The 22,107-nt window shown below is 47.5% G+C and overlaps 1 protein-coding gene across 1 annotated transcript in view; it reads left to right on the forward strand.

The window, feature by feature from the left end:
• LOC129382702 (uncharacterized) overlaps positions 1-22,107 on the forward strand; it is a 674,466-nt gene that overhangs the window by 437,671 nt on the left and 214,688 nt on the right. The gene's annotated exons all lie outside the window — the stretch shown is intronic.

Genomic DNA, 22,107 nt, shown 5'->3' on the forward strand with positions numbered 1-22,107 from the left:
AAACTCTCTGACAGCGCGAGTTTTGTCAGGATCAGGCTGTACTCCGGAAGCGTCAACGAGATGGCCCAGAAGAGTAATTTGCCGGTGGCCAAAACGACTTTGGACGAGTTACGTAGCAGCTTCGCCTTTCGAAATACATCAAGTATAGTTGTGAGACGTTCAAGGTGAGTGTCGAACGTTGGCGAGAAGACGATGACGTCATCGAGGTAGCAGAGGCATGTGGACCATTTGAAACCTTGGAGCAATGAGTCCATTATGCGCTCAAATATGGCAGGGGCGTTGCATAATCCAAACGGCATTACCTTAAATTGGTACAGGCCATCAGGTGTGATGAACGCAGTTATTCTCTGTCCTTATCGTCAACAGCAATCTGCCAGTATCCCGAACGAAGATCAATAGACGAGAAATAGCTGGAACCGTGCAGGCAGTCAAGGGCGTCGCCTATACGTGGGAGCGGGTAGACGTCCTTCTTAGTAATGTTGTCCAGATGACGGTAGTCTACGCAGAAGCGCCAAGTGCCGTCCTTCTTAAACAACACCCCAGGTGACGCCCAGGGACTCGAATAAGGCTCAATGATGTTCTTATCGACCATTTGGTTCACTTCGTTTCGAATTACTCGGCGTTCCGATGCAGAAACTCGATACGGTCGTCGGTGAGTAGGCGTAGCATCGCCAGTAAGAATCCGATGCTTGACCGCGAGCGTCTGGCCTAAAGGGCGATCGTCGATGTCGAAAATATCTCAGTAGGACGATAATGCTTGGCAAAGCTCTTCAGCCTACGCCGAGGACAGGTCCGTCAAAACCATTTTCTTTATATTGGGATCGGCACATGAGGCTGGTCCGAGCGGCCTGCTAAGCTCGCGAGAACCATCGGTCGATAACGTTGCGACGTATTGGTCGCCGAGACAATCCACGGTGGCAAGGCAAATGCCTTGCGGTAGAATTTGCTTTGCCAATCCAAAGTTACAGACAGGCATGCGAGTGCGGTTCCCAGTAATATGAAGTACACCATGAGGCACTTTAACGTCATACCTTATTCGAATGTCGGGAAGAGGAGTAACGAGGTACTCGCCATCAGGAACTGGTGGGAAAGACAACAGTTCAATGTAGGCTATTGACTTTGGCTGCATGCGAAGAAAGCCGGTGGGGCGTAAGCGGCAGTGGGGTGCGTCAGAAGGTTCTGCGAGCATCGGCAACTCAAGGCGAAGGGTACTGGAAGAGCCTGGAATAAGAGGAGAACGTGCGGAGCGAAAATCGAGGCCGAGAATGAGGTCGTGGGGGCAATGAGCAATTACGGTGAAGAGAACAGTAGTGTGGCGGCCGGCGATGCTGACGCGTGCCGTACACATGCCGATGATAGGCACAGTACCGACATCCGCAACGCAGACGACGCGTGCCGACGCTGGGGTGAGGAGCTTGTTCGGTCATCGTCGGAAGGCAGCACTCATAATTGAAAGATGTGCTCCTGTATCGATGAGTGCCGTGACAGGATAGCAGTCAACGCCGACGTCAAGGAGGTATCGGTTCGTGGGTAACGTGAGCAGAAGATTTGAGGGCAGGGTCGACAACGCAGCTTCACCTCCAGAAGCTGCAGTGCCTAGTTTCCGGCTGGATTTGGGAGGCGATAGACGGCGAAGAGAAGCGACAGCGTTGGGGCGAACGAGACTGATGGCGTCGAGGTGAGGGCGAGCGGCTGTACCGAAGGTTCGAAGCAGGAGCATCAGCGGCAATGGATTAATGGTGGATGCTATAGGGAACGGAAGGTCCAAAGATGCGGGAATAAGCGACGGTGTATGTTCGAGGAGGTAGTGGCCATCGGTTGCGGCAGTGACGAGCAACGTGGCCGATGCGACAGCAGTGGAGGCAGATTGGCTGGTCCTCAGGGGTACGCGAATCGGACGGGTTGCGGCGAGATGTGGCGGAAAAGGACTACTGAGGACGAGGAGGGCCGCTAGAGAACTGGGGAACACTGAGTTGAGACGCGGAACACACGAAGTTCAGACCCGTATTCTCAAATTCCTGTCGGACGACGGCCTGGATCATCGCAATGGTGGTTGCTGGCGGATCGGGAGGCGTCGTAGAGAAAGCTGGCGAACAGGTGGCCTCGAGTTCGCGGCGAACAATACGGGTGACGTCGTCACAGGTGGTGGTTTGACGTGGTCGACCCTCACATGTCTACGTAGCAGCAGTGTTGGGTAGCCGCGTGATGTGGTGTGTGATTCGGCGGCTCTTGGCTTGTTTAAGGCGACGGCATTCTTTGATGATGGCGTCGATAGTAGAGACGTTGCCGAAAACAAGCCAATTGAAAGCGTCGTAGGCGATGCCTTTTAGAACACGTGGCACTTTATCGGCTTCGGACATAGCATTGTCAGCTTTACGGCATAGAGCCAAGACGTCGAGGATGTAGGAAACGTACAGCTCCGTAGATGACTGAACACGAGACGCAAGAGCCTTTCTCGCGGCAGCCTTGCACCCAGTGTGGTGGCCGAACAGTTCCCGTAGCTTCTCTTTGAAATTGTCCCAACTGGTTATCTCGTCGTCATGCATTTGGTGCCACACGCATGGGGTGCCGCCGATATAAAAGATGACATTGGGGAGCATAATCGTTGGGTGCCACCTGTTATTAGCATGGCGTGTTCATAGAGTTTGATCCAGTCGTCAACATCCTGTCCCTCCAGGCCAGAGAACACATCAGGGTCGCGATGTGGGGTGACCGTGACGATTGGAGCAGTGGGACAAGCCGAAGCCGTTGCAGAGGTGGGCGCGTCACCGGGAGGCATGGTGACAAGCTCGCTGTGCCGACCACTTTTGAGTTCCGTGGTGAGGACGGGGATCGCTGGCCTCCACTAGAATGTTGCGTGTGGAAAGACAGACAGAAGACGCTATTTACAGGCTATTTACACTGGAGCCAGGCAGCCAGGCCGACACTCTCGTTCTCGCGGCGGCTCGTTTCTTGAGCATTGCTTGATCATATCATAATAATATGTACAATATTTTCTTTCTTGTTTGTGTATGATGTACTTCGGCATGTATAGCACGAGACCCTTTGCGTATTGCTTTTTGTGTTACCCTGTTTGCTGTGTGGCTTTTCTTCGGACGTTTGTGTTGTGCCTTGCCTGTGTGTTTCTGGACCTTGTGAAGCTGCTAAAAAGCAGCTCTTAGTCCAGAAATATTTATGTCAAACTAAAATGAAGCTACAATGAATTTTGGTGAGTGAATCTCGGAGGGAATACAAGAACAAAATAAATTTTGTTTACAAAAATGCTTCCCTTCTTGGTCTGTGAACTGTCAGTCAGAGTTGTTTTGACGGTGAACTAACATAGGTGTTTACATTGAGCAAGTTTATATTGACAAGTTACTGAAACATTCTTACTCTGCAGCACGAAAGTAGTAAAAAAGTTCTGAATGCTGTTGCTTGTGGTGTATCCACAAAACTGATTAGAATTAAGGTTCACAGGTGTGTTAACACAGAGAAGGCTGCGTAGTAATATGTTAATTTGCAGAGGAAAATATAACTACTGATTCCAATATGGCTTTCGCTAATGAGCAACTTCATTCATGCCCCACATGTTAGTAGCATCTGTGACATGCAAGGACTACAAGTTAGAGTGTTTTACATTTAGTTGTACAAACTCAAAATAAAGGGAAAAAGCAGAGAACAAGAGATGGACTTCGCATATCGTGAAAACTAAGCCTCCTGGCAACATGGCAGCACGACAACGGACAAGAATACTCAGACAAATATTTTAATAGAGATGAAATTAACAGTGAGAATATTGCACTTCAAACTGCAAAGTAGTGTACACTTCACTGCCCTGCCTTCTGAAAAAATTGCACCATGATTCGCATGGACAAAGCGCTGAACACACGGCACAACAAACAATATTTAAATAAGCAGAACTATAATAAGAGTTGATGAACATAAAGTTGAACATAAAAGGTGACTATTCATTCTCATGGCTTCAAAAAAATCACAGCAAAGACATTGTACTTCAGCCTGTGCAACACATTGTGCACTTAACTGCCCTAACATTCTAACGCACTGCACCATGATTTGCGTGAACTGAGATTACGAAAAGAGAGGGGGAAGTAAGCAGGGAATGAAAAATTGGTGCATCGTGCATTCTGAAGACTAGGCATCCTCAACATGTGAGCAAAGAACCGAAGACTTACTCCAGTCCCAGAGAACTGGAGTAATGCCAATATTACACTAATCCACAAAACAAGACATTAAAGAATTGAAAAATTATAGGCCCATTAGCTTACTTCCAGTCTTTTATAATCGCGAAGATAATCTCCAATTGAATAAGGGCAACACTGGTCTTCAGTCAACCAAGAGAACAAGCAGGTTCCATGAAAGGATACTCTACATTGGATCATATCCATGTCGTCAATCAGGTAATTGATAAATCCGCAGAGCACAATCAGCTTCTCTATATGGCTTTCATAGATTAAAAAAAGGCGTTTGATCACGCAGAGATACCAGCAGTTGTAGAGTTGTAGAAGCACTGCGTAATCAAGGAGTACAGACCGCTTACGTAAATATCTTGGAAAATATCTACCGAGATTCCACAGCTACCACAATTCTACAAAAGTAGGAAGATACCTATAAAAGTGTTGTCACACAAGGAGACACAACCTCTCCATTGCTATTTTCTGTGTGCTTGGAAGAAGTATTCAAGCTATTAAAGTTGGAAGGCTTAGAAGCAAGGATCAACGGTAAATATCTCGGCAACCTTCGATTTGCAGATGACATTGTCCCGTTCAGCAACACTGGGGACGAGTTATAACAAATGATTTAGGACCTTAACAGAGAAAATATAAGAGTGGGTCTGAAGATCATTATGCAGAAGACAACGATAATGATCAATAGCCGGGCAGGGGAACAAGAGTTCAGGATCGCCAGTCAGCCTCTCGAGTCTGTGAAGAAGTACGATCACCTAGGTCAATTACTCAGGGGGCACTGATCATCAGAAGGAAATTCTTAGAATAAAAATGGGCTGGAGCGCATTCAGCACACAGTCATATCCTGACTGGAAGCTTACCATTATCATTAAAAAGAATGATGTACAATCAGTGCATTCTGCCGGTGCTGACATATGAGGCAGAAACTTGGGAGACTGACAAAGAAGCTCAAAAACAAGTTAAGGACCGCACAAAGAATTATGGAATAAAGAATGTTAGGTGTAACGTAAAGAGACAGGAAGAGAGCAAATGGGTAGCCAATACTCTAATTGGTATTAAGAGAAAAAATGGAGCTAGGCAGGCTATATAATGAGTTGGTTAGGTAATCGGTGGACCATTAGGGCTACAGAATAGGCACCAAGAGAAAGGAAGCGCAGTCGAGGACGGCAGAAGACTAGGTAGGGTGATGAAATTAAGAAATTCGCAGGCGCTAGCTGGAATCTATTGGCACAGGACAGGGGTCTTTGGAGATCACAGGAAGAAGCCTTTGTCCTGTATTGCACATGAAATAGGCTGATTGATGGCGGTGCTTGTCATTAAGTGTCCCGTGCAAAATCATTGAGCATGTCATCTATTCTCATATTGTGGCATTTCTCGATAAAAATACTTTTTCATTCATCCCAGCTTGGCTTTCAAAAGGGCTTTCTTATGCGAGACACAACTGGCCATTTTCATTCATGATTTGCATGTTAACGTTGGCACCAACATACAAACTGATGCCATTTTCTCAGATTATGCAAAAGTGTCACACAAAGTGGCGCAACAACGATTGCTATTAAAGCTAAACCAGTTAAAGCAGTCCACCATGATCTGTACGAACTGACTAACAAAACAAAAAGAAAAGAAATATTGAATAAAAATTGGGGCATCGTGCATTCTTTAGACGAGGCATCCTCTACGCGTGAACAAAACGTTGAACACTTCTGGCAATTCAATAAATCATCGCTAAATAAGCAGAATTAGTGTGGCTGATGAGGAACACATGAACTAAACACAAAACCCGAGCATTCATTCTCATGGCTTAAAAACTTCAGAGCAAGGATATTACACCTCAACTTCTGCAAGATAGTGTATCCTTCACTATCCCATCAGAGCATGCTAAAACAGCGCGCCAAATGCGAAAACACTGTGTACTTAGATTTAGGTACAAGTTAAAAAATCCCAGGTGGTGCTAATTTCCGGAGTCGCACACTACGGCGTGCCTCACAATCAAATCTTGGTTCTGGCACGTAAACCCCATAATTTACGTGTTTTAAAATAGTCCTACATTACCTGTATGTAAGAAAAGAAAGATCTGTAAGAAAAGAAAGAAAAAGAGCACTGAACAAGAAATGGGAGCGGCATGCATGTGAATTGAGAGTAAGAAAAGAAAGAAAACAAGAGCACTCCACAAGAGACTGGAGCATCATATACGATTAACACTATTTTTGGAGCTTTTCTGTTAAAGCTTTGGTCAGTTCCAGCTGGGCAGTCTTGTACACTTGGCTGCTCCGCCTTTCCTCAAGAAGTGCGGCCAGCTCAGTCTTTCGCAGCTAAAGCTCCTGCTCCCTCAGCCTCACGTTGTCGTCGTGCTGGCGGATGCGGAGCTGCATCTTGTCGTCGTGCTGGCGTATCTGGAGGGCCAGTCTCTTCTCCCGGTGAAGTTCATGACCGAGCATGCGCATCTGCATTTCTTGGTCTGCCCGGGCCTCCTGATACGCCAGTGTGGCTTCATTATGCCCTCGTGTGCCTTGCACAAATCAATCAAGGAACATAAGAAATGTGCTGAAGCGTTTCAGAACTTAATGCTTTGAAGCACAAGCAGTGCTTTTTTGAAGGCTACAAACGCAGCATTGAGTACAAGGACACACACGTGTGTCTTGTACTCAGGGACACTACAGTAAAAGCTCATTATTGCGACACCCGTGAATTTGGAAATTTTAAAAATTCGGATGGCTCTATTGTGCATGGTAGTCTATGGGACCAAACCTTCGTTAATTTCTCGGAATTCAGCTCCGCACCGCTTTATTCAGTACAATGATAACGGTGGCCGCTACACGAAAGTGTGGTAAAGCAGCGCAGCGTCGCCGAATCTCAGTGTCTTCTTCGCACCTTCGATGGCATTTTTCCTTGTGTTGTCGAGTCGGCATCATCTCTTCTTGCGGAGTTGTCTTTTCTCGTTGTGACCATGTTTTGCATGCCACCACCATCCTGCGGTACAGTGATGACAACGCCGGCAAAGCGGGAGAAGTACGAAGCCAAGAATTTGGCGACTAAGCTGGAAATTTTGCAGGCTTTGATGAACGGCGAATTGCGACAGCACGTTATGACCAAGTACAACGTGAAGCAGAGCACGGTGGGAACGTATGTGAAAATGACCAGATTCTTCAAGCCTTCGAAAGCGAAGAGTTTCAAGCATGAAGAAAGCGGTTGCGAACCGTAGCTCATCCCCAGCTTGAAGAAGCTTTGCTCCGGTAGGTTACCGGCTGCTGCAACGTGCATCTGCCTTTGAGCGGACTTCACATCATGGCAAAAGGTGACAAGTACGCTACAATGATGAAGATTGGATTGTTCAGGACTTCAGAAGGATGTGCGGCGAAAAGGCCAGCATTGACGAAAGATTGACCACCCAGTGGAAAAATGTGAAGCTGCTTCAGCACATTCCTGCATATGAACCCGAGTGACGAGTTCAATACAGGCAAATTTGCTCTATTTCTCAGAGCTCTGCCCGACAAGACGGTGACTTTCAAAGGGGACCCACACATAGGTGGCAAGAAGTGCAAGCAAAGGATAACTGTGCTTATTGCTGCCAATATGACTGGCACGGAGCGTTTGCCACTTCCCCTTTTTGACTCTCTAAAATCTTATCGCATTGTGTGCGGTAAAAGGAATTGGTGCGAGGGTGCGCAACCGAGCCGTAGAAGCTGGACGATCACAAAATAAGGTCAGTTTTTGCTTATTCTTCAGGGACGCACTACTCAATTCTATCTGCTGATTTTTGCAGCCGCTCTCGCGTCCCGCACAACATTGGGGACCTGGACGTGATGCAGCTAGTGCTATGGACACACCTCAAGGCACCGAAATTCCGACCCTCTCAGGCGTCGACATAAAGCTGCCCCCGTTTTGAACTGCGGATCCTGAATTGTGGTTCATTCAGGTAGAATCACAATTCGCTGCACGGCGCGTCACAGCAGATACCACGAAATACCATTATGTGGTGAGCAGTCTGCCTCCATGAACCGCTAGCGAAATTTGAGATCTTTTGCTTTCCCCACCAGCAGACAACGCTTACGAGGAGTTGAAGGCAACACTCATTCGCAGGATGACGCCCTCCGAAAGCCAACGGCTACAAGCGCTTCTCCATGAAGCCAACCTCAGCGACAGAACACCAAGTTAGCTGCTGCGTCATATGCAGCAATTATTGGGAAACAAAGTGGATGATTTTGACAGCCTGCTGCTCCGAGAAATATTTCTCCAAAATATCCCCTCCGAACGTCAGAATAGTCATGACTACCTTAAATGAGCACGATCTATCCAAGCTGGCCGAGTTAGCCGACAAGCTCATGGCGGTAGCTCCCACATATATCGCTGCCGTCACAAGCTAACCGTTTCAACATGAGCAGCTTCAAGACATGAAGAACGAAATCTCGCGTCTCGTGGATTCCGTGGCCGCCTTCCATACTGCGTCTCGGTCAACCAGTGAGAGTGCTCTGCAGTCGCCTATGAAACGCCAAAAGCTATGTTGGTACCATCGCAAGTGGCAGTGCTGCACGCAAATGCGTACCACCCTGCAAGTTCTCGGGAAATGCCCTGGGCAGTCGCTGAGGGCGACCACCACTTCTGCCATGCAAGAACATCACTCATCAGTCTTTTTCCTAACCGAACGCAACAGAATGTGAGAGGGGTTGGGTGTACCCCACCTGCACCAATAAAGTATCGCAGGTGAACCGAACGCAACAGCGGTTTCCGCTTCCTCGTCTACAGAGGCGCCTAAGTGAGCGTACTCCCACCATTGCCCGCAGACCGCAAGCGCCCGAACACATCGCCTCTGCAACCAGTCAACAACACGGCTATCGCCACGTATGGAAACCACTCCCTGACCGTCAGTCTGGGCCTGCAGCGAACGCTACAATAGATCTTTATAGTAGCCCACGTGAAATTCGCCATTCTCAAGACGGACTTTCTGCGCCACTTCGAACTGTTAGTCGACGTGCAGAACCGGAAGTTACAGGACCCTGTGTCACAAAGCGATGTAAAAGGCAAGCCTTCAAGACATACGCCACTCAGCCCTAAGGTGATCAAGCCAGCAGGCCCTCTTCGTTTCACTTCCATACTGAGCAAATTTTTTGACCTGACATACCAGCGCCAAGTGGGATCGCCAGTAAAACACGACGTGTTTCACCACATCACCACTACTGGACCACCGGTTCACGCTCGACCACGTCGATTGTCGCCCGAAAAACTGGTGGTGGCACGACACGAATTCGACCATATGTTGGAGTAGGGTATCATCCAACGATCTTCCAGTCCTTGGGCATCTCCCTTTCACATGGTTCCTAAGCGATCATGGGGTGACTGGCATCCTTGTGGAGACTTGTGCGCTGAACAGTGTCACAATGCCCGACAGGTACCCCGTGCCACATATTCCCGACATACTGGCACCTGCACAACAGATGCATTGATGCCTCGTGTACAGTTCGTTAAGGAACCAACGTGCAACATTGTTGAAGGTGCAATGAAAAAGAAATAAATGGCGGTATCAAAAAATAATAGAACAGCCTGATTTGTGTGTACAATCCCCCACCACCCTCCTCCTGTCGCATGCTAAATACAACACCCCTTTCTGAATGCATCAGAAGCCACATCGGGCGAGCAACCACTGTTTAGCTCACCCAAAAATGTAAAGTAGAAGTTTTAGCGTGGTCCAACTACAATGCTGCCTATTCAAATACATGTGAAACGCTGAAACGCTTATTGAAGCCATGTATTACAATCGGCCACTAGGCCAATTTTTATGAAATTTGTTGCATTTGAGAGAAAAGAAGTATAGTGACTGTTGGAAGTGAAACTATGATTTAAGGCCTGAATTTTTTTGGAGAACTTGATAAGTTTGCAAAAACATAAAAGCACGAAGTTTACAACTTTGTAGCTCTGCACCAAGAACAGATGCGCAGTTCTGTAAGCTACGCCCATTACAGCATTCAAAACAAATTGGACATCAATTTATGTTGTGCGTGGATTTGCTACACTGTTTATAAGAGTATTGCGAAAGTCCTACTCACATGTTAGCGGTCCATTTCAGAACCATGCATACTATGTCAGCTATGTCCGCTTTAAATGTACGGTTACATGCAATTCACAGAATTAAATCATTTTCTTTACTGTGCTACATCGCTGTAAACTTCACAGTATCCTTTTCAGAAAATTTTGGATTTAAAGCCATTTTTATTTTAAAAAGTGACAGCGTAAATAAAAAAATCACTACCAACAGTCATTCGATTTCATTTTTTTCTTTCAGATGAAACAAATTTCATCAAATTTGGTGCAATGGTTGCTAATAAAAATGATATCTCATTTTCTGTGGATTTGGATTGAAGCGCCTGAGCTAAAGCTTCCTCTTGAGGTCGCAAAAGATAACTACGTGATAATTCTATGTTCCTTGCTTGCTGCATGGCTCGGTCCTACTCTCCTTCCCAATTTTTTGAGTGACAGCTTCTTCTTCCACTGCATACGGAAAACCAAACAGTCATGCCATGGAACTGGCCCAATCCTCAATGCATTCACACTAATTTCAGAATTGTCCACTCATACATAAATGACACTTCACACTTGCTACAATGAAAGCAAAAGAAAGCACCGCGCAGTTCGCACCCGGTGTAACACTGCACAACCACAACCTCAACTATGGTTGGAATATGCGACTATCTGCAAACAAGTGCCGAACTGCGCAATTCACGAGCCTACGCTATGCGCCAATCCAACTGACGAGTTTGCAGTGGCCACCGGAACCGAAGACTGCGGTAAAAACAGCGCGCAAAACATACCTAAGCGTAACATGAAGCCCTCCACTGCATTCCACTGCACCCCACTGCCAGACTTGGTCAGTAAGCCAGACAAGCGCTTGTGATACCGGGTTCTTTGTGAAGAAAGTGCAGCTTCTTTATTTACCTCTCAGTGGCATCCCTCGTACACGAGGGGTCGCTAGTACAGGGGCAGCAGGTGGCAATGGTCTGTTGCTGCAGCTGTTGTCATGCACGGTCCCACGGCAGGTGCCCATTGCATTCGCAGGAAGCTCTTAAAATGCGAAATTTAATATTGCCGGAGTGTGCATTTAGGAATTCTGTAACATCAGGCAGTACTGGCACTAACTGTAGTAAAGCAGTGCTGAAAACTAGCTTTTCACTTGAATTTCAGACATGCAATATTCACTAGACTAATGCAGCTTTGCTGAATTGTACATACTACAAACAATATGACCATATAGGTGTGACAATACTTTTATAGGCAAGGGGACAGTTATATGACATACACCAATAGTGTGTTTCCAAACTACCGTCATTACCAAGGTGGCCTCACTTAATTATTGTTTATGCAAGTGCTGACAGAAGGCATTAGGAATTTGTTAAGTAGGTAATTGGCAGCATCCAATCAGTGATATTATTGAAGCATAAAATGCTGGCTGCACTACTACCATAATGTATAGTACCATAATGTATACAGCTTGTCTGTGGTGCAAGAGGGAAATGAATGAATGAATCTGTGGTTTTTATTGGCGCAAGGTCCAGGTATGGCCAAAGCGTGCCAGGCCATTGTTAGTGATTTCGCAGTGGAATGATACATTCTCTGAAGTTGATGTGACGTGGCTTTAAAGCGGCCTAAAAATAGTCGCTCTAAAGTCCGTAAAATCTACGTGTAAGATTATGGCGATGGCTAATGACGTGTACTATGAGCCTTAAAGTACATTACAAAAATACTGATATACAAAGCATGTCAGAATCAAAGAATGGCCACAGCACTATAGCCTCACCAGAGCCCTTGAGGCACAAGGTCCTGGAGGCATGTGCTATACAATACTGCTATCACAGCTGCATCCTCTGAAGTGAGGGAGCGCTACGAATGTATGGGACTAATAACATGTCGGACAACATCATTGAAGAAGCTGAGGACTGTTTTGGCGTTAGAAAGCGGTTCTTTGCGAAGAAACATAGCCGGGTGAAGCGGGATACAATAGCGCTATGCCAGAGAAAAATGTTTCTTTCTCTCAGCTTCGGCTTCCCGACACTCAAGTAAGATGTGGAGGACGGTCACCCTCTCCCCGCATTTACCACAGGTTGCAGGTTCATTTCCAGAAAGTAAAAAATGATGGGTCCCAAATCTGTGTCCTATTCTGAGATGACAGAATAGGAAATCTGTTCGCCGTGTTTTTGTTGCAGAGGGCCAAGAACCTAATAATGGCTTTATCACCTGCAGTTTATTATTTGTTTCCATGTCCCACATGCATTGTCAGTGGTTTCGCAGTTTTTTTTCGTAAGAAAGGCTTCAGATCTGTGACAGGGACAACAGCGGTAGAATTAAAAGCATGTGATGCAATTGATATGGCCATCTGGTCCGCCAGAACGTTACCCTTGATTCCCCTGTGGCTGGGTACACAGCATATAATTATATGATGGTTAGCAAGATAAGCTTTACACAGCTCGGAATAGAGCTGAAATAGTACGAGATTTTTATGCTTACAGATGAACAATAAGGCTTTCACGACAGTTAGGGAGTCTGTATACGCAACTGCTTGTATATACATACAAGCAGCTGTATATACAGTATATATATACTGTATATACCTTATTTAAGGTGCATGAGGGAGTGAAACGAATAAGATAGTTACCTTGCAGTGGCAAACGGGCGTCATTACCACCTGTGTCCACTGGTGACCTCTGTGTGGGGTTTTGGCTTGTGACGTCACTGGGACTTGCCGGCTGCCTTTGAGGTGTAACAAAAATGGAGTATAAGGTTTGCACATGAATCAGCTCATTGACAAATCCGCGGAGTACAATCAAACTCTCTATGTGCCTTCCATAGATTCAGGAATATATTCAATGTTATCTGTTGCTATTGCTTAGTGTTTTAACATTTTAGTGCTATTTGCATGTTTAAGGGTCTAAAAGTTGTACCCAGATATTTCAGAAGTCCTAATTCTGCCACTCACATCAGCAGTTTTATGCTACTGACTGACAAGTAATAATTGCAGTGTCCGGCAATATTTTCTCATTTATGCAGGACTACCGTATTTGTTTCAATATAGGTAACCCTTTATTTTCTGCAATTGTATCCAAAGTGACCTATCGCCCTGTGTGTATTTCTTGAGACAGAAATAAAATTATTATTATTATTAAGGTAGCCGGAAAGGTCATGCGCATGAGCAGTTCGCACCCGGTAAAACGACCCAACGCTAACGGGGCGGCTTTCCGGACAAGGTAAAGCTCTCTATTGTCAGACGGTTAGCTGCTCCCGATGCCAATTAGCGGTAGCGTCCAGTGATGGGGAGGCGCTGCCCCGACACTGGCCCGACTGAAAGCATGATCATGAGGATTGCGAAAACAGCGAGGCCGGTTAGCATGAATGCCTGGCAGAACACAAATTGTGAATGCCCCATCTTCGTCGCAGTGTCGGGCACGAGCACGCAGTCGGTGGGCAGCAGCTTATATCGGGCTCGCTCATTGCAGATAGCGATGCTGGTCCCGGTACCACGTAGACGTTGCCAGCCGGTTTGCTGCTCCGGATCGAGATTGTCGGTATCGTCCAGTGATGGGGAGGTGCTGCCCCCGACACTGGGTCGCCGGAAAATCTGTTCATGACGGGTGCGTGAACGCAAAGCCGAGTAGCATTACAGCCTGGAAGAACACAAATGGTGAATGCTCCATTCTCGTCGCGGTGTCGTCCCCGAGCACGAATTCGGTGGGGAGCAGCTTATATCGGATGCGCTCATTTTAAATAGCGGTGTGTGTGTCGGCATCACGTAGATATATCCAGCCGGTTAGCTGCTCCGGGTCCCAATTAACGGTAGGGTCGATTGATGGGGATGTGCTGCTCCCGACACTGGCCCGACTTAAAGTATGTTCATGACGGTTGCGAAAACAGCGACACCGAGTAGCATGACAGCCTGGAAGAATGCAAATGGTTAACGCTCCATTCTCGTCGCAGTGTCGGGCCCCAACACGCAGTCAGTGGGCAGCATGGTATATATCTGGTGCGGTCATTGCAGATAGCGATGCCGGTCCAGGTATCACGTAGACGTTGCCAGCCGGCTAGCTGCTCCGGAGCGAACTTGACGGTTTCGTCCAGTGATGGGGAGGTGCTGCACCCGTGACTTGCCCGACTGAAAGCATGTTCATGACGGGTGAGGAAACAGCGACGCCGAGCGGCATGATTGCCTGGAAGAACACAAATGGTGTAAGCACCATTCTAGTCGCGGTGTCGTGCCCGAGCACGCAGTCGGTGGGCAGCAGGTTATATCGGGGGCACTCATTGCAGATAGCGATGCCTGTCCCGGTATCACGTAGATATTGCCAGAGTGTTAGCTAGATGCTCGGAGTCCCAATTGGCGGTAGCGCCCAGCGATGGGGAGGCGTTGTCCCCGTCACTTGCCCACGGGAAAGCACGTTCATAGCGGGTGCGATTGCAGCGACGCCAACCAGCACGACAACCTGGAGGGACACAAATGGTGAATGCTCTATTCAAGTCACGGCATCGTGCCTATGCACGCAATCGGTGGGCAGCAGCTTGTCTGGGGAAGCGCTCATAGCACATAGCGATGCTGGTCCCGGTATCATGTAGATGTTGCCTGCCGCTTAGCTGCTCCGGGTGCAAATCGGCGGTTGCGTCCAGTGATGGGGAGGCACTGGCCCCGTCACTGGCCCGCCGGAAAGAATGTTCATGATGGGTGCAGTAACAGCGACGCCGAGTAGCATGACAGCCTGAAAAAACACAAATGCTGAATGCTCCATTCTCGTCGCGGTCTCGTTCCCGAGTACGCAGTCGGTGGCGAGCAGCTTATATCGGACGCGCTCATTGCAGATAGCGGTGCCAGTCTCGGTATGACCTAGACGTTGCCAGCCGGTTAGCTGCTCCGGGTCCGAAATTGCCGGTAGCGTCGAGTGATGGCCGGGCGCTCTCGCCGTCACTCGCCCGCCGGAAAGCATGGTCATGACGGCTGCGCTAACTGCAACGCAGGCCAGGATAACAGCTTGGAAAACACAAATGGTGAATGTTCCATTCTAGTCGCGGTGTCGTGCCTCAACACGCAGTCGGTGAGCAGCAGCTTATATCGGGCTCGCTCATTTCAGATAGCGATGCCGGCCTCGGCATCATGTAGACGTTGCGAGCCAGTGAGCTTTTACGGGTCGAAATTGCCGGTTGCCTCCATTGATAGGGCGGCGCTCCTGCCATCACTGGCCCGCCGTGAGGCATCTTTATGACGGGTGCGGCAACAGCGACGCCGAGCAGCATGACAACCTGGAAGAATACAATTGTTGAATGCATCATTCCAGTAGCGGCGTCGCGCCCGAGCACGCAGTAGGTGGGCAGCAGCTTATATCGGGCGCGCTCATTGCAGACGGCGATGCCGGTCCCGGTATCACGCAGACGTTGTCGGCCGGTTACCAGCTGCGGGTCAAAATTGGAGGTTTCGTCCAGTGATGGGGAGGCGCTGGCCGGTCACTGGCCCAAGTGAAAACATGTTCATCACGGGTGCGCAAACAGCGTCGCGGAGCAGCATGACCGTTTGGAAGAACTTATAAGGTGAATGCTCCATGCTCGACGTGTTGTCGTGCGCGAGCACGCATTCGGCAGGCAGCAGCCCATATCGGGCGCGCTCATTGTAGGTAGCGATGCCGGTCCCGGTATCACGTAGATATTACCAGCCGGTTAGCTTCTCCGTGTCCCAATGGGCGCTAGCGTCCAGTGATGGGGAGGTGCAGCCCCCGTCACTACTCCGCCGGAACGCATGTTCATGACGGCTGCGGTAACAGCAAAGCCGAGCAGCATGACAGCTCGGAATAATAAGATAGTGAATGCTCCATTCTAGTCGCGGCATCGCGTCCCAACATGCCGTCGGTGGGAAGCAGCTTATTTTGGGCGTGCTCATTGCAGATAGCGATGCCGGTTCCGTTGTCGCGTAGATGTTGCCAGCGCCTTTTCTGCTTCGGGTTCAAATTTTCGGTTTCTTCCAGTGATGGGGAGGCGCTGGACACGTCCCTTACCCGACTGAAAGCATTTTCATGAGGGCTGCGGTAACAGCAAAGCCGAGCAGCGTGACAGTATGGAAGAACACAAATGGTGAATGATCCATTCTAATCGAGGTGTCGTGCCCCAACACGCAGTCGGTGGGCAGCAGCTCTTATCGGGCTCGCTCATTGCAGATAGTGATGCCGGTTCCGGTATCACGTAGATGTTGCCAGCCGCATAGCTCTTTCAGGTCCAAATGGGCGGTAGCGTCCAGTGATGGGGAGGCGCTGCTGAGTTACTGGCCCACGAGAAAGCATGTTCATGATGGGTGCGGTAACAGCAAAGTCGAGCAGCATAACAGCCAGGAAGAAGACAAATGGTGAATGCTCCGTTCTAGTCGGAGTCTTGTGCCCCAGCACTCTGTCGGTGGGCAGCAGCTTATATCAGGCGCTATCACTGCAGATAGCGATGCCGGTCCCGGTATCACGTAGATGTTGCCAGCCGGTTAGCTGCTCCAGGTTCGAATTGGCTGTAGTGTCCAGTGTTGGGGAGGTTCTGCCTCCATCCGTAGCGTGCCGGAAAGCATGTTCATGACTGTGGGGTAACAGCAACGCTGAGGAGCATGACAGCCTGGAAGAACACAAATGGTCAATGCTCCATTGCAGTCGCGGTGTCATGCCCCCAAGTACAGTACAGCCATTTATAAATTTTTATGTGAACCTTAGTGTGCAGTTAGGCTGTTCAGACATTAAATCTACGCTCGAGAGCGTTGTTTTTCTGATTGTGTATTTTGGGAGGTCAAGCGTGAGGCGTACTTCTTGTACAACTGGCCCGCCGTCAGGCTTTGCGAAATAACTGGTGCCCGACAGATGGGAGCAGCGATGAATTCTAGTTCGGACAGATGTAGCGTAGAACATAAAAAGTGACTTATCTAATAGAATTATGAATTGATAAAACGTAATTTTAACATACTGGTACTCTACGTTAGCCGTTTAGCGCACAAGGATGATTTCCAAGCATCATTTGTTGCGTATATGTGCTGCTGGATGGGTCGTAGATTTCTAGGATATTTTCTCGCCTCTCAGGGTTAATTCCGTCTAGGTTTTTGTTACCGCACTGAGGGACACACCCCTATGTGTGCGTGCTTGCGCGCTTCCATAGAGGGCAGGGTTGGATACTGGGCTTAGCACACCGCGGTGATTTTCCTCCCGCATATTCGCGCCGCTGCACAAGGCAACCACTCTTGCATGTTCCTGCCATCTGTTGTAACTTGATAAAGGGTAACTTGGTAACCATGACACGGAGGCGCTATCGCGAAAGCGTGCGCGTCAGAACCAAAGTAGGTTGCAGATATAAAAGAATGTGAGGGCCTTACTATAGACTTTGCTAGTGCCCGTGGAATTTTTCGTCCAATTCTAGTAACCGATAATATATCGTTGTGCTCGTTCGATAATAAACTTTATAAAGCCCCGTTACTGGGTACGTTTCTAGCAAAGAGTTCACACGAAGTCCCTTATTATCTGAGAAATCGGTCTGGCAATCGCTCATCTGCAATTTCCGTGGGGCCAAAAGATCTGTTTTAACCCTTACCATACTATATTGCTTTTAAGTCATTTGAATAATAATAATAAATGTAATGAGCAGTTGTTGTGCGGTAAAGAATGCATGTATTCTTGCGATGAACTGAATTTTGCGAATACCATGTATGTATTTGAAGAAGGGGTTCCTTAACTGTAGTCATTCTATTTCCGGGCCTTGTTTTCCTAAGAGGATGGGAATATTTTTCGTCAAAATCAAGGACTTATATTGGCTCTCGTGTAGTGGCCACCTTAGCCCTTTATTGACAAGTGTTGTTTTTCGTGCCGAGTTTCAGCATTGAGTAGAAGTTTCTGGCTAGATGTCTTCGGCCCACACTGAGTGAGATGCAGCAAGAGTCATTTGTTGGTTTAGAGCAGGAACACCGGACGAGGGAGAAGGAGTTTGGCGTGCGACTGGCTTTGTTTTGAACTCACTGCCAGTGGAGACAGACCACCGTCAGATCTCCGGCTGTACCGGTGTCACACACCTGATGTTAGGCAAATCAAATGTACGCCTATGGTTCATATGTGATGTGAGCTGCTTGTACAAGTTCCAAGTGAAGCTTTGGTGGCTTGAGGTGGAGTCAACTTCCAGTAAGCTGCCTGGGTTCTCCCCTTTATTGCTGAAGCATTTCCGCAAAATAGTTTTTCTTTTTGTTGATTATTATTATTCTTGATGTGTTTTGCCCATTTTGACAGAAAATCAACATTTTTGGGGGCTATTTATGTGTCTCGTCCTTAAAGGCATAACCCGGATCTTCTCCGGGTTAACAGAAAATTGGAATGTCCATTAGAAAACTCATACATTTAGAAACTATTCAGATACACTGATGATTGTGTTAGTCTTCTTGTTCGGGAGACTACACCAGCCGTGTTCAGCGTGAACTTCACAGCAACTCTTTACAGTGAAACAGTTAAGGGCTACTTTCCGTGCTATCGTGTCTACGTGTAGAAAAAAAAAACATACCGAAGATAACGAAATGCTGGGCCGACTCGAGGTGGAGGTGACGCACGAGTTAGGTTAGGGCCTTACTATAGACTTTGCTAGTGCCCGTGGAATTTTTCGTCCAATTCTAGTAACCGATAATATATCGTTGTGCTCGTTCGATAATAAACATTATAAAGCCCCGTTACTGGGGTACGTTTCTAGATCGGCCCACGTTTCCATACGTGGGCCGATCTCGAAGATTGTGCAATACCGCGCCGACCCACGGCAAAGGTGCAGTTCGCCATTAAGGAGCCCACATACGCAGCTTCGCCAGTTATCCTTCTTCACAGGGTGGAAGGACAGTAAGTTTTTCGGTATCTTTTCGCTAAATGTCTGTGCCCGCAGCGAATCACTCATGAAATGCCAGAAAGAAATTGTTTGAAAACAAGATTCGTTGACATACGTCTGGGTTTCACACGTGACAAAGTAGGCAGGACGTTTCGGCTCCGAGCCGATAAGTTGCCGGGTTAGTCTCGGGTGGAGAAGCTGGGCATCACTAGCTTACTTAAACGTACTTCATCGATTTTGCTTTCACAAGTGATGTAGAAACAAAAACTGGTCGCTTGAAAAATGTCGGGTATCCGAAGTCAGTGGCTATATTTTGGCTAAAAGCTTTGGAACACAACTTCAGAATGCCCCATGAGATGCGCGCCACGCAGGGGCAAAAATAAAACGGAAATGTGTATTGTGATGCGAAATATTCACAATGTCTCGCATAGGCTGAAAAGGCTGGGAACACCGTGAAAGAGGTTGTCTTCTCAGCCCCAAACAAGTTTTGAAGTCGGTGCAAGTCCAAATACCACGGCGCTGAGAAGCCAGGCTGCTAGGCAAATCAATAATATTTTTTTGAGATTGCCACCAACAGTATTTTGAGGCAGTGGTGTCATGCGAAAAAATATTAACTCGGCCAGACGCTACGAAGCATGAATGGTTGCGAAGCAAGTGGATAATGTGGGTGCGGGCTATTTTAGCTTTCGCTGCAGAAACTGAAGCTTTGTGCCCAAGTATGCACAGTGCTGTTTAATAGAACGAAGTTCTACACAAACGACACATTAAATCATAAAATTTCCCGGATTTTTAACTTGGGGGACTCGTGCTTTGGTGCACCATATACTGACCTTTCTCAAGAAGGAATATGAATCTTGATCTCACGTGGAGTGCAGCTCGGTCGAAGATGGCAGTACAAAAAGTGATATCATAATGTTTATGCTTGTCTGTGTTTTAAATTACCCGCCGTGGTGGTATTTTCTTGGGCGTCGCGCTGTTAACCAGAGGGCGCGGGAAGAAATCCCGGCTACGGCTGCCGCATTTCAATTAGTTCCAAGTTCAGGAACGCTTTTGTGACGAACAACGAGGGCACGTGAAGACAACCAAAGTGGCTAAAATGCATCTGCATTCTCCGGGTATGGCGGACATCATAACCATATCGCGGTTGTGGCACGTAACTCCGCCACCCCGCCCCCCCCAATCCTCCCCAAGACACACTTTACTAACTTGGTTGCAACTTTCGTTGTTGTTCTCGTATGTTTCAAGGTTCCTAGTTTCATGATGTATAAAAATGCATAATGCGTTAGTTCAGCTGATTCTCTTTTGCCCATAGTGGCGATACCCTGTGTATATATATACAGGGTGTCCCACTATCGTATACCAAGATTTAAATATATCCAAACCCACGTAGCTGGATGGAACCAAGACAACGTTGTTTGCTGTCGCTTGGAGATACTCATATTGTTGTTTGTATTCTCCCTAATTGCATAACTATTCTTAATATTTTCATTAACTTTTCAAATATTATAGTTAGATGAAGATCAACGAGATAATTTGACAGCAACATAAAAAAACTGATGTTACAGCTTTCTTCACTTAATTCGTGCAACATAAATGTGTTTTCGCGGGCGTGACAGAAGCCCGCGAATACGCGCAAAAAGATGGAGGACGCTTAAGCTTCGCCTTTAGGAGTTAAACGCGATAGCATTAAAAAATCCCTGACTCTTTCTCACGCTTTGCGGCAACTGGAGCGTATGCAATCGTAGCGTTTAGCGCGAAACGCTGGCCGCGAACGCTATGTACGGAGGGCTTTCTGGTAGAAACGCGGCCTCTTGCATGGGCTGCGATGCGGTGGAGGCGAGCGCCATTTGCCTATCTCGGAGGCCTAGTAGCCTCCTAGATAAGCACCGGCACGCGCAAATGGGGACGCCTTGGCCGGTCTATGTATCGTAGAAACGCTGCGAAGGGGTTTCTTTCAGGTTTGACGCAACAGAAATATGTTTTATTTTCGTATACTCAAATTTTAACCCGACATTATCATGTCGGTAAGTGGTGTATAAGTCGAATTTTACGCATATTCTGAGGATTTTAGGTTGAGAAATTCAATTATTTCGGTACGTTCCTTGCGCTTCATCGAAGGCCTGGGTATGGGTGGTTCGAAAATTTTTTTCCGAATCGTCATCCGACGTCGGACGCCGACGTCGGACGCCGATGCCGGATTTTGTTCGTCACGGGGCTCCTAACGCTGTCGCGTTAACGCACCCTTTGGGCTCGGCTTCACGTAGACGGTAGCCCCGGACTCACCCACCCATAGGGAATCGGTAGTTGCCTTTTCCTATTGCCCTCTCCAATCCTTGTCCACCATCTGAGGCTGGACGGCGACGCCGGATTTTCTGCAACACGGGGCCCTTACGCTGTCGTGTTAAAATTGCCGCGCAACTGGCCGCTCGAGGTACATTGCGTGCATTTGCAGGCTTTTTACACGTACGGGAAAACACTTTTACGAAGTACGTATTGAGCAAAAGAAAGTTGTATCGGGAGTTTTTCATGTTGCTCTACAATGGGCGCTTTTCATCTAATTATATTTCAGAAGTCGATTGAATAATTCGTACTAATTATGTAATTACGCGGAAGGAAAAATAATTTGGTATTTGCAAGCGACGGCAAAAAACATTGCCTTGGCTCTGTCTAGCTACATGGCATTTGCATATTTTTAAACCTTGGTGCTTAATATTACGGGCAACCTGTGTATGTGTGAAGCTACTAAAGTGAAACATTGTTAGAAGTCCGTGTTCTCTAAGTCTGTCATACCTTCCTTATGCTTCTTATTGCGCTGAAAGTCTAGGATAGAACGACATGTCCAAACACTTTTCTTCAAGTCAATAGCTCACCGGCAAATAATGCTTAACATTCGTAGGCCAGCAGCTTAACAGAATGATTGAGGACAACTCTTGGCGCCTGTTTCAGTCGCATGTTGACTTAGAATATCGAAACTGAAACCTTCCTATCCGTTTTGTAACAGATGACTACAACACAACCTTACCAGCTGCTCTCAGACGGTCGTAGTTCATTCATGAAAGAAGGAATTCATGATAAGTTGAGAGCAATGGTC

The sequence above is a fragment of the Dermacentor andersoni genome, chromosome 6 (genome assembly GCF_023375885.2).
Source record: "Dermacentor andersoni chromosome 6, qqDerAnde1_hic_scaffold, whole genome shotgun sequence".
Lineage (NCBI taxonomy): Eukaryota > Metazoa > Arthropoda > Arachnida > Ixodida > Ixodidae > Dermacentor > Dermacentor andersoni.